Consider the following 12929-nt stretch of genomic DNA (forward strand, 5'->3'; position numbering starts at 1 on the left):
GATTTCACAGCATAAGGTTGAGGCACCTTCCCTCTGTGTTCTATTTGACAAGTATATCCACTGTACATTGCCTGTGTAAGGAGGACCTTCTTTGTGGGTTTCCAAACTTTTCCATAGCCCTCCACATTTTCCTCCAGTTAACAGGATCAAAGACCTTTTCAAAATCATACATACAAACATTATCATTAAAGACTGTTATGCCTTTTAGTGTTCAGACTGCAAGCCTCTGTGAATGTACTAAACGTCGCCACAATCCTCTATTTGCAACTAGTGCTGTGGCGTAATTTAGTTCTATACCTGTTATCTTTAAATCTTTAGAGATTGAGTCTAACCATCATCGTCTTGGTCTCCCTCTGCTTCTCTTACCCTCCATAACAGAGTCCATTATTCCCGTAGGTAACCTATCCTCCTCCATCCGCCTCACATGACCCCACCACCGAAGCCGGTGTATGCGTACAGCTTCATCCATAGAGTTCATTCATAACTTAGCCTTTATCTCCTCATTCTGAGTACCCTCCTGCTGTTGTTCCCACCTGTTTGTTCCAGCAATCATTCTTGCTACTTTCATGTCTGTTACTTCTAACTTATGAATAAGATATCCTGAGTCCACCCAGCTTTTGCTCCCGTAAAGCAAAGTTGGTCTGAAAACAGGCTGATGTAAAGATAGTTTCATCTGAGAGCTGACTTCCTTCTTACAGAATACTGTTGATCGCAACTGCGAGCTTACTGCATTAGCTTTACTACACCTTGATTCAATCTCACTATATTACCATCCTGGGAGAACACACAACCTAAATAATTGAAATTATTGACCTGTTCTAGCTTTGTATCACCAATCTGACATTCATTTCTGTTGAATTTCTTACCTACTGACATCAATTTAGTCTTCGAAAGGCTAATTTTCATACCATACTCATTGCACCTATTTTCAAGTTCCAAGATATTAGACTGCAGGCTTTCGGGACAATCTGCCATTAAGACCAAGTCATCAAAATAGGCCAGACTGCTTACTACATTTCCACCTAACTGAATCCCTTCTTGCCATTTTATACATTTCAGCAGATGATCCATGTAGACTACGAACAGCAGAGGTGGCTGTCTGCTCGTCAATTTCAACGTTCCGTTTTACTCTAGGCCCACTAGATGGCAGACCGAGTAAACCGAAACTCTCCTGGGCGTCTATGGCTGAGATTTAATGAATTTTGTTGGGTAAACACCAAATGTGTCACCAGAGATCTTTTATATGCCAACATCGTACGACATGGAGTGTCGAATGGACTTTTTTCCGCCCTTCAAAAATCCGACTACCTCTGCCGGGTTTGAACCCGCTATCTTGGGATCCGGAGGCCGACACCCACAGAGGCAGCTACCTTAATTGGTTAATTTCGCTGGCACGGGGGCTGGGTGTATGTGTCGTCTTCATTATCATTTCATCCTCATCACGACGCGCAGGTCGCCTACGGGCGTCAAATCAAAAGACCTGAATCTGGCGAGCCGAACTTGTCCTTGGACACTCCCAATACTAAAAACCACACGTCATTTCATTTCTAGATCTACGAAACATAAACACAACTGCCTATTCCTCTTGTAGCATTTTTCAGTTATCTGGCGCATACTGAAAATCTGATTCTGACAGCCCCTCTGTAGTCTGAAACCACACTGGTTTTCATCCAACTTCCTCTCAACTACTGATTTCACCCTCCCTTCCAAGATGCCAGTGAATACTTTGCCTGGTACACTAATCAGTGAGATACCTCGATAGTTGTTGCAATCCTTCCTGTACCCTTGCTTATAGATAGGTGCAATTACTGCTTTTGTTCAGTCTGAAGGTACCTCCATGCATCTTACTACTCTATGAAGCCATTTCATCCCTACCTTCCCACTAGGCTTCACCATTTCAGGTCTAATTTCATCTATTCCTGCTGCTTTATGACAATGGAGTTTATTTACTGTCCTTTCCACTTACTCAAGCATAATTTCACCAACACCATTTTCCTCCTCCCCATGAGCTTGGCTGTTCGCAACACCACCAGGAAGTTTTCCTTTTACGTTGAGATGTTCAAAATATTCCCTCCACATCTCCAGTGATTCCCTGGGATCTATTTCGAGCTCACCTGAATTACTCAAAACACAGTTCATTTCGTTGTTCCCTCCCTTCCTTTAGATTCAACAACTATTTGTTTCGCTCTGTTTCTTTCATCTACGTACAGATCCCTGTCTGCCTCCGCCCTAGTTTGGAGCCATTTCTGATAAGCCTTCTTTTTACGTTTACAAGCTGTTCATCGAAGGTTATGAATTTCATGTTGTTGGTCCATATTGAACTTTGTTCTCGCTTCATCATTCCACTAAGGTGTTTGCCTTTTTCCACCTTTACACACAGTTGTTCCTAGACATTCCCTCACCGAGCTCAATAGCTGTAGTCGCTTAAGTGCGGCCAGTATCCAGTATTCGGGAGATAGTAGGTTCGAACCCCACTGTCGGCAGCCCTGAAGATGGTTTTCCGTGGTTTCCCATTTTCACACCAGGCAAATGCTGGGGCTGTACCTTAATTAAGGCCACGGCCGCTTCCTTCCCACTCCTAGCCCTTCCCTGTCCCATCGTCGCCATAAGACATATCTGTGTCGGCGCGACGTAAAGCAACTAGCAAGACATTCCCTTGCTGTTTCTACTACAGCATCTCTGTATGCCACCCATTGTCTTTCTGTAACCTGAACCTGCTTACTGTCTGCTGTTCGAAACTTCTCACTAATCATATCCATGTACTTCTAATTTCCTCGTCCTGGAGATTTTCTACCCTTATTCATCTGCAGACAGGTTTCACTTTCTCTACCCTAGGCCTAGAGATACTTTGTTCACTACAGATCAGATAGTGGTCTGTATCATCGAAAAATCCCCGGAAAACTCGTACATTCCTAACAGATTTCCTGAATTCGAAGTTAGTTAAGATATAGTCTATAATGGATCTGGTACCCCTAGCCTCCCATGTGTAGCGGTGAATAGCCTTACGCTTGAAGAATGTATTCGTAACAGCTAAACCCATACTAGCACAGAAGTCCAGCAAACGCTTCCCATTCCTATTAGCTTCCATATCTTCCCCACATTTACCAATCACCCTTTCGTATCCTTCAGTTCTACTTCCAACTCTCGCATTGAAATCGTCCATTAGCACTATTCTATCCTTGCTGTTGACCCTGACCACGATGCCACTCAATGTTTCATAAAACTTGTCAACTTCATCCTCATCTTAACCCTCACATGGTGAATACACTGAGACAATTCTCGTCCTAATTCCTCCAACTGCCAAATCTACCCACATCATTCGCTCATTTACGTGCCTAACAGAAACTGTGTTGCGTGCAATGGTATTCCTGATAAACAGCCCAACCCACCATTGAGCTCGATAGCTGCAGTCGCGTAGTGCGGCCAGTATCCAGTATTTGGGAGATATTAGGTTCGAACCCCACTATTGGCAGCCCTGAAGATGGTTTTCCGTGGTTTCCCATTTTCACACCAGGCAAATGCTGGGGTTGTACCTTAAGGCCACGGTCGCTTCCTTCACACTCCTAGCCCTTTCCTGTCCCATCGTCGCCATAAGACGTATCTGTGTCGGTGCGACGTAAAGCAACTGGCAAAAAAAAAAAAAAAAAAAAAAACAGCCCTACCCCATACTCTGCCCTTAGCTTTTTAACACCCATCAAGTACACTTTATAATCTCCTGTCTCTTCCTCATTATCTCCCTTTACCCGTATATCGCATACTCCTAGCACATCTAGATTCATCCTCTTTGCTGACTCAGCCAGTTCTACTTTCTTTCTTCCATAAGCCCCATTAATATTGATAGCTCCCCATCGAATTCCAGTTCGTTCGCCACGTTGTTTCCAAGGAGTCCCTCGCCTGTCATATGGGAGTGGGACTCCATTACTCCCATAGATCCGAGGTTTGCTTAAAATGTTCTGAGCTCGGTAAATTCATGAAGCAGGATGCTACCCTACTTACGCATAGTCCAAGTGAGGATCTCTCCTCTAACGGGTTATGGACCACCGGTGGATTGTATAGTCCTAGCCGCGTGAGCACAAGGAGGGCCACGACTCAGAATATGTCCGGGATGCCCACTCCCATTCCGTAGCAACTGGTATCCCGACTCTCAGGCCCACTTACTAGGCCACTCAGCCGTTGTCCATGCTTCACGAACTAGGACGTGACTACAGTAACCCACACCATGAACCAGAATCAATGAAAAGTATATACACAAAGATGCCTGATACTCAGCAAATTATTCAGTGATTATTCGTGATGTGTAAATTTAAGATTTTTAACACTAGAATGGTCATTTTGACCACTAGCCAATTTCAAGGCACATTCATGCTAAAAATTACATTTTTGATGAAAAACGAGCACCGATATTGTCCGTTTAACGTAGGAAGGACATAGGTAATTTTGGCAGCTTCACTTCCTATATACGCTGAGTTCTATTCTGCTCACTGCTTACTTCCTGTAATATATTTACAAGTGGCGCTATACGAGCGTGCGTTTTATGCCTCCGGCGGTGGTCACGAGTGGACAAGTTAGTGCCTGTGTCTTTTGTAGCATAGTAGGTAACAATGGCTTAACAAGTGCTACGGTTCTGTTTTGAGAAGATTCCATCTTTACAATACCAATTAATCTATTCCTTTCAGAATAACATCAGTGAATCATGGTATATGTTTCGTCTTTATCAGAAAACAAGGATGTATTTAATTTTAAAAACACTAGGTGTTACTTAAGTGTCTAATCCTGTCTGTGAAATCTAGTCAAAAACTGTCACGGTTGAAAGCATATGATCATAGTAACACACACATGCCTGTTTAGTTCAATTCTGTGGACTCTTTGAGTCAAAATCACCATTATTAAAAAACATATACATTTGCATGTATGCGTAAAGGAATACACTTTTTTATTGTTCCTAAATTAAAAATTATATAGACTAGAGCAACATATGTAAATTACATGCATATTTTCCTTAAAATCTTGTGTTTTTGGTGCAGCTGTTGAAGTAGCAAGTTTAAAATGTAAGTCAAACACTTACAGAAGGGCTGGAATTGTTGGTAGTTAAAGCTGATTAAATTGGACTATTCCTAAGGAAAACTTCTCGCAAAATGTTTACAAACTGAAAAGCCAGGGTTAATTTTTTAAAGATGTTTGAAATGGAAGAAGTCTGTAAAAGAAGGAATAGAAAATTTTATTTTAAGGGATTCCAAAAAAGTTTGTGCTATTCTAGGTGAAATTATAAGTATCTGAGTACTCACTTCCTCGCTGGTTTTACATTAACCTGGCCAGCCTCTGTGTGGCCTTGTGTTGAACTACGAACAGATGATTGGCTCCTTGGAGTACCAAGCATGTAGGGGAAGGGGTGAGGGGAGTTGTTAAGGTTGACAGTAAGGGTTAAAATATTAATTTCATTTCTTGTAATAACAACAGTGGCTTGGTGGCAAGTTTGTAGAACTTGAAAAGCCAGGAGAATACTGATCAGGTGATGAAGATACATTATCAGATGTAGAAGTAATGATTGACATGAGATTTTATATCTCAGCAATTTGGTAATGTGTCGGATAGTGATTTGGCTAATGAAAATTTGCACACAATGGACATTCTATCTACAATAGACGCAGTTCCTCCAACTAACTGTGATCAATCTTGCAGCAATTACAATCCGTTAGCAGCGGGCAAACTGTTCGAAGATGAAAGGGACAAGATGGGAGAGGTCATAAACTGGGAAGGCCTCCTCCATTTGCACCTGGGGTCAGTTATATGGTAAGGATGAAACAACTATTTGGACTGTTATCTATAGCAGTGGGAACCTTCCTGGAAAGATGGGTGTGTAGAATGTACTGAAAGAGACAGCAGGGCCTATGTCTCGTGCTAAGTGTAATGTAGAGACTAATAGCAAGTTAGTGCTTGGTATTTAGACATCCATGTTGAAGCATAATAATGATGTGCGTAGAGACCAAAGCTCGCAGACAGACAATGAATAACAATTGGTCTATTTCCTTGGAAGAATTGGATGTATTTATTGCTTTGCTATGTGCTTGTGGAGGTGATAAACTTACTAGTCTTGCCATAGACCATTTATGTGGTTATCTGTGCTGGGTCCCCCCCGTCTTCTCTAACACCATGGCAAGAAACAGATTCAAAGAAATACTGAGGTATGTGCAATTTGATCTCTGTAAAACTAGATCCACTTGTTTGTAGACAGATAAATTTGCTTTGGCATTTGCTATTTGGCCCCTAGTGGCTATCAAATTGGGAGCATGGATTGGCGACCACGGGACCCTTAGCTGAGTCCTGTCATTGCTTCCCCGTACTTGTGTCAGGCTCCTTACGTTCATCTGTACTGTCTGACCTATCTTGATCAACTTTTGTTCTTTTCCGACGGTATTAGGTTTACAAGGCCTAGGGAGTCTCATTTTTACGTCTTTCGTGACCCTAGTCTTCCTTTGGCCAGTAGCTTCATTTTTTGAAGTGTCTGACCCCTTGCATTTTTTCCCTCTTTAGTGTTAACAGAGGGTGGTAGCCTAGTTGTACTTCCTCTTAAAACAATAATCACCACCTCTGCTATTTGGAACAGATTTATTGAGAATTGTTATGCGTGCTATAAACCTGGAACAAATGTCTACTGATGAACAACCCTTTCCAAGCAGAGCTCGGTGCAGATTCATGCAGTACACGGCCAATAAGCCGCATAAAATTATGGCTACTGGTAGATGTTGATTCTAAGTATGTGTGCAGTGGGTCTCCTTTTTATGGGAAAAACAAAATGTGACCTGCCATTGAGTCACTACCTAAAAATATTGTTGTGAAACTCTTGGACCCATACCTTGAGAAAGATCATAATGTGATCACCAATAACTTCTCTACACTGGTAAAGTTGGCTAAGAGACTGAAAGAGAAGCAAACGGGTATTGTTGGAACAATCAATCGCATGAGGAAGAAAATCCCAGAATCAGTAAACGCATTGTGCATGAATCTGTTCAAGACTGTTGTACGCCGGGCTGAGTGGCTCAGACGGTTAAGGCGCTGGCCTTCTAACCCCAACTTGGCAGGTTCGATCCTGGCTCAGTCCGGTAGTATTTGAAGGTGCTCAGATACGACAGCCCCGGGTCGGTAGCTTTACTGGCACGTAAAAGAACTCCTGCGGGACTAAATTCCGGCACCTCGGCGTCTCCGAAGACCTTAAAAAGTAGTTAGTGGGACGTAAAGCAAATAACGTTAATCATTAGACTGTTGTACTTCCGAAGAAAGATCACACTGGTCTTTCAGTCTACCAAAGAAAAGCAAACAAGAATGTGCTTCTGCTAAGCACTTTACTCCTTAGCGTTCAAGTTTGTGAAGAAAACAAGAAGCTTCCTAATACTACTAAATTCTGCAAGGGAAGTATGATGTGATTGTAGATAATCTAATGGTGCATAAATACTCTACTAAGGCTGGATCTTGAAAGTAGCCTGTACATGTATTTTACGACATATTTGATATATCAGCAATAAATTTGTGGATAATCTACTAGGAAATTACAGGACGGAGGATCTCTCGACATGATTCTATTAGAGTAGAATTTTTGAAGACAAGATCCCGATTGATTAAACCCCCTGAACTTCAGCGTGAGGATCAGCTTCAATGTGCCAGTCATAAGCTTCGACAATGTAAAATGAACACCAATTGTAAACCGAACAAAGCCTGTGAAACCTGTTCTTCATGCAACAAGATAGTCTGTAGAAAATGTTTGTGTAAGGTAATCACTTGCACAAATTGTGTAAGTCCTTGAGTAAGTCTCAACAGCTCATAAGTTTTTGACAGAGGTATTCTATTGCAAGTACACCAACATATTTTGTTGTTACCTATTGGAAGTGAAGTAAAATCAACAAATATAAATATAAGGATGGGTTGCTTTGCAAACAATAAATTCCAATTGTTAACTAAGTTGTTTTAAAATACATTATTGAACATTCATACGTTTCCCAGCCCTGGATATTAGATAAATAAACGATTCTGGTTCCACATTATTCAATACCATTCAGATTCTTGAAGTCTTTTATATTATTATTTTTATTTACAAAACACACATTTTTTGTAATTTTTTGTTTTTATAGGACTTCTTCAGCCATTATTTTTGATGAAACATGTTGGTACATGATTAACATTCATATTCAGACAACACACTACACTACCAGCTACCACGCAATGGTTATTACATCCTTCCATATAAGGTTGGCATCAGGAAGGGCATCCAGTCATAAAACAGGGCCAAATCCACGTGTGCGACACAGTTCGCACCTGCGACCCCACAGGTATGGGAAAAGCGGTAGAAGAAGAAGTTGATACATGATTAACACTTTCAGCACTGCCATATTTAACATGGATCCTGGCAGTAAACTGGATCTTTTTCTTGAATTTTAACACATTATTATGCAACAGCAAAACAAATTGCATACCTGATTTTTGTACCATATGAAGGCATCAGCCATCAAAAGTGAAGATATTAATCAGCAAGTGCATATCTAAAGTACTGGTAATTTAATTATACTAGTCTTAAAATACTTTTTAATTCAACTTATACCAGTAAGCTTAACTCAAGCAATAAAAATAAATTGATTAATGTGGCTACTTAAGCTGCAAATACGGTAAATACAGTTTCAATTGAAATACAATATTTACCTATTGAGGAATAGTTTTTGATATGATAATCTTGAAAACATTGGGCTGTCCACAGTCCAACCTTGCACTACTATCTAGTCTTTTCTGATGCGCTTATCCCTTTCTTACCTCTGTCTGAGCAAACATTGCACTAATGCATACCATTCACTTTATTGTTTGGTGGAACCTTTTCTGGAAAATGATGAGCAAAAGAGACATGATTTGATTTTGATGTATCTTTATCTTCTGCTAACTCTGTTGCTGCTTAACACTGCACTATGGTCACAGATCTTTGTTTCTTATCCAGACAGGGGTTCATTCCATTATGCTATTTTGTCTTTCTTTGTAAGACACCCACTTTGCTTGAATGCTGTTCATTTGCTTCTCTTCCAGAGTAAATGAAGACACCATTCTGTTTTGTCCTCACCTTTCTGTAGATTCTCTCTCATTTCACTCAACTCAGGTATCTCCAATTTGTACCTTTCCATTTTTGCCATTACTACCTTGCCATTTTCATATATGGTTTTCACATTTTAGAATCCAGTTTGTGTTGTGTATTTCATTGCAAACTTTGTCTCCGTAAAATCTGACCGGTAATTTATTTATTTATTTATTTATTTATTTATTTATTTATTTATTTATTTATTTATTTATTTATTTATTTATTTATTTAATCTGGCCCAGGACATTGTAGGTTTGCCAAATGATTCGGAATAATACACAGTAAACAGTGGTAAGGGCCAGGATTTAAGTTAGTCCTTTCTTTATGTGTATTAGAACCAAAGAAAGGTTGCAAAGGACCATGAAGTAATTAATGATTGAGAAGGTCAGCAGTAATAGCTGCTAATACTTAACATCTTTCAATGCATCAGTTTAACATTTTATACTGATACAGACCGTTTGGTGAGCTTTTCATTATGTGTTTTTGTATTGTAACAATATTCTAAGATTAGAATTAGATGTCTGTATTTTATAGGTAAACTTCTAATGTTTTTAAATCATTCAACCAAGAAATGTTCAACAGTTATTATAAATGTTAATAATAAATTATTGTGCCAAGCATAAATTAAGAATTGTGATTTTATGATGTAACAAGTCCGAGAGAATGTTTGGTGGTGTTTATCACACTGACGAAGAGAACATTCTAAGTTCTAGAAACATGTACGGCCATTAGTAACATAAGAAAGACTGTTAATAGTTTTGACAAGGCAAAATGATAAAGGAATCTGTGATTCTGAGTATGATAAATATCATTGTTAATCCATATTGAAGATACTATATGTAGGGTGCTAAAGGGTTTATTGTGTCACTTATTCTTTGAGGGCATCATCAGAGGGCGAACCATGTCTCAAATGGAAATGGTAATAAATTCCTAAATGTTTAAAAATTTATAATGTATTGAATAGGTGACCTTTTAGCATCCTACATTCTGAGTATATCTCGCAGTTGTCCCACAGATTTTGTTGATGTGTCTGCATTTAGTTGAAGTTCAGATAGGCAGTGAGTTTTTATTGCTTGAAAATTTCAAAAAACATTTACGTGCGAATCATTCACAGCTTCTAGCTTAAGGTTGATGTTCAGTTGCTTCCCAGGTAGCACACATTAATGCCAACCTTTTATACAGGTTCTTTCACTCAAAGTGGGGTCAGCCGGTCTGCCAGTGCAGCGCAGCGGGTAGATGGGCGAGCTGAAGGTCAGACGTGTCCATGGCAACTCACTGACGTTGGGGCCGGGACAGTGCCCATATGAATTGCATGCAAATAACAAGCACACGTAATAACACATAATCAAAGTAAAATAATTTCTCACCTTGTCACAGATGACGTTGTAAATGTCCTCCACCTGTATCTACACATTTCTGGCTTCATCTAAGGAAATTTTCATTCATTCGCATTAGTTCATCTACTGGGATAGCCTCAATTTCTCTCTTGGTATTTTGAGTTCATCTAGAGTGTGAAAATGGGAGTGTTGGCCGCAGTAACTGCAGACGGGATAATAGGGCCTATAGTTTTTTTTAACACCAATCCCTGGGCAAAGATACAGGAATGACATTCTCGTACCAATTTTTAACAATTGACTGACAATGAATGCCAATCTGGATATTTCCAGCAAGACTCGGCAACCGCGTATACAGCTAACAAGTCATGAAGTTTAATTGAAGAAATTTTTAACAACAGAGTAATTAGTAAAAAAATTGTGCCCTGGATTTTGCTGTTTGCGATTTTTATTTATGGGGAAAATTGAAAAATAAGCTTTATGCAACAAACCCTCACACACTCACATTTTCAACCTCTTCTGTGACAAGGTGAGAAATTATTTTACTTTGATTATGCGTTGAAATGAAATGGTGTATGGCTTTTAGTGCCGGGAGTACCTAAGGACAAGTTCGGCTCACCAGATGCAGGACTTTTGATTTGACCCCGTAAGCGATCCACACGTCGTGATGAGGATTGAATTATGATGAAAAATTCACCCAACCCCCGTGTCAGCGGAATTAACCAATTTTGGTTAAAATTCCTGGCCCTGCCGGGATTCGAACCCGGGACCTCTGTGACCGAAGGGCAGCACGCTAACTATTTAGCCATGGAGCCGGATTGATTATGCGTTATTATATGGGCTTGTTATTTGCATGTGATTTATATGGGCGCTCTCCAGGCCCCAAGCCAACCAGCCGGCCCCACTTTGAGTAAAAGGACCTCTATTTGTGGCTCAAATCATACTTGCCAGCTTGTCACTCGAAAATGGTAGAATTTCTTTAAGTGCGCTTCTGATCATGTTGTCGACTTACAGACTTAATTTGGGAATTTTCTCAACCAAACCAGTCTAGAAGGGGTATATCAGTGTCGAGCCAATAAACTGATTTATTACAGTCAGTTTTTGATGCAGTTGGAGTGAGTGACTCCTGGTAATCTGATCTAAGTTAACTTTCAATTTTTCAAGTACTTTAATTTCATTGAAGACTAAAGTCTGTTTGAAACTTGCCCCTCAGTATTTTAGTTCTTCATTATTTATACTTGTAATTTTTCCAGAGACCGTCAGAGTATCATCAAAATGAAGTTTACCATTTTTTATAATAATGGCATTTGATTTGTCTGCATTTATATGCAAACCTATTTCTTGAAGCAGATTGGTGACAGAAGTTATTAGGATTGAAGCTGCTGCTCGGTCTTTAAATATAACCACCAGATCGTCAGCAAAGCATAGGGATGTTCAAGGGGCAGTGGTATGAGTCAATTGAAAACCATACATTTCTGATGCTTTGGTATCTGTAAGTTCATCAGTGTAATTTATACCCCAGTTAAGTAAAAAAGGTGAAATAGGATCTCTCTGCATCACTCCACATTTGATGTTTATCTTATCTGTATGACCGTGAGCAATTTAAGATATTAACATTAAAACTTCCACCTTTACAATACTTACAAAAATGTTTATTCTTAAAGCGAAGTTACCTGTACACGAGAACCTCGTTTATCCGGCCCTCATTAATCTGGATCTCCGGTTTATCCGAATCGAAAATATTAAAAATTTATATTTTAATTGTACATTATTTCTGTTACGGGATCGATTCTTCTTGAATATCTTTTCCGCCAAGGATAGTTAAGGACAGGAATTGGAAGTAAGTCGGCTGCGGGTCTATCAAAGGTACCGTCCCGACATTCGCCTGAAATTGAGAATAGAATACCATGGATTCTTCTGAGTTCCTTGATATATTTGCACGCATTCCCGTATGCTTGGACGTAGATGTGAACGACGTAAATGTCTGGTTGAAAAATGACTGTAATTCAGGCTACGGCTTTATGACAGATGAATAAATTATTACCTCTTGTTCCTTGGCAGGTAATGACGAGAGTAATAGTGAGTTCGAGAACGAAACCAGTGCTCCATCAGAAGAAACAATGACTCATGGAAATGCAACAATACAGCTGGACAAACTGATGGCCTATTTAGAATCCCTGACTGAAAACACACCGGCAGAACGGATCCTTGGATGTTAGTAACATGTCTTCGTGATTTGCTATATAAATGTAAAACAGAAAAAGCTTGCACATTATATTAGTGCGTAAAACAGAGACATAAATGTAAGAAAAGTGTTCTTATTTTTTAAAATTTTTTGTACAGTTGAAAAGGTTATTACTGTACAACTTATGTTAATATATTATATATCATGTACTGTATTTGATTTTTTGTTTTTCCATATTTTTGATAATCCAGATCAGTTCTGGTTCCACTTAATCTGGATAAACAAGGTTCTTGTGTACATG

General features: G+C 39.6%; 1 protein-coding gene across 6 annotated transcripts in view; it reads left to right on the plus strand.

Moving 5' to 3' along the window:
• LOC136858040 (diacylglycerol kinase theta) overlaps positions 1–12929 on the plus strand; it is a 559022-nt gene that overhangs the window by 22678 nt on the left and 523415 nt on the right. The gene's annotated exons all lie outside the window — the stretch shown is intronic.

The sequence above is a fragment of the Anabrus simplex genome, chromosome 1, assembly GCF_040414725.1.
Source record: "Anabrus simplex isolate iqAnaSimp1 chromosome 1, ASM4041472v1, whole genome shotgun sequence".
In the NCBI taxonomy this organism is placed as follows: Eukaryota; Metazoa; Arthropoda; class Insecta; order Orthoptera; family Tettigoniidae; genus Anabrus; species Anabrus simplex.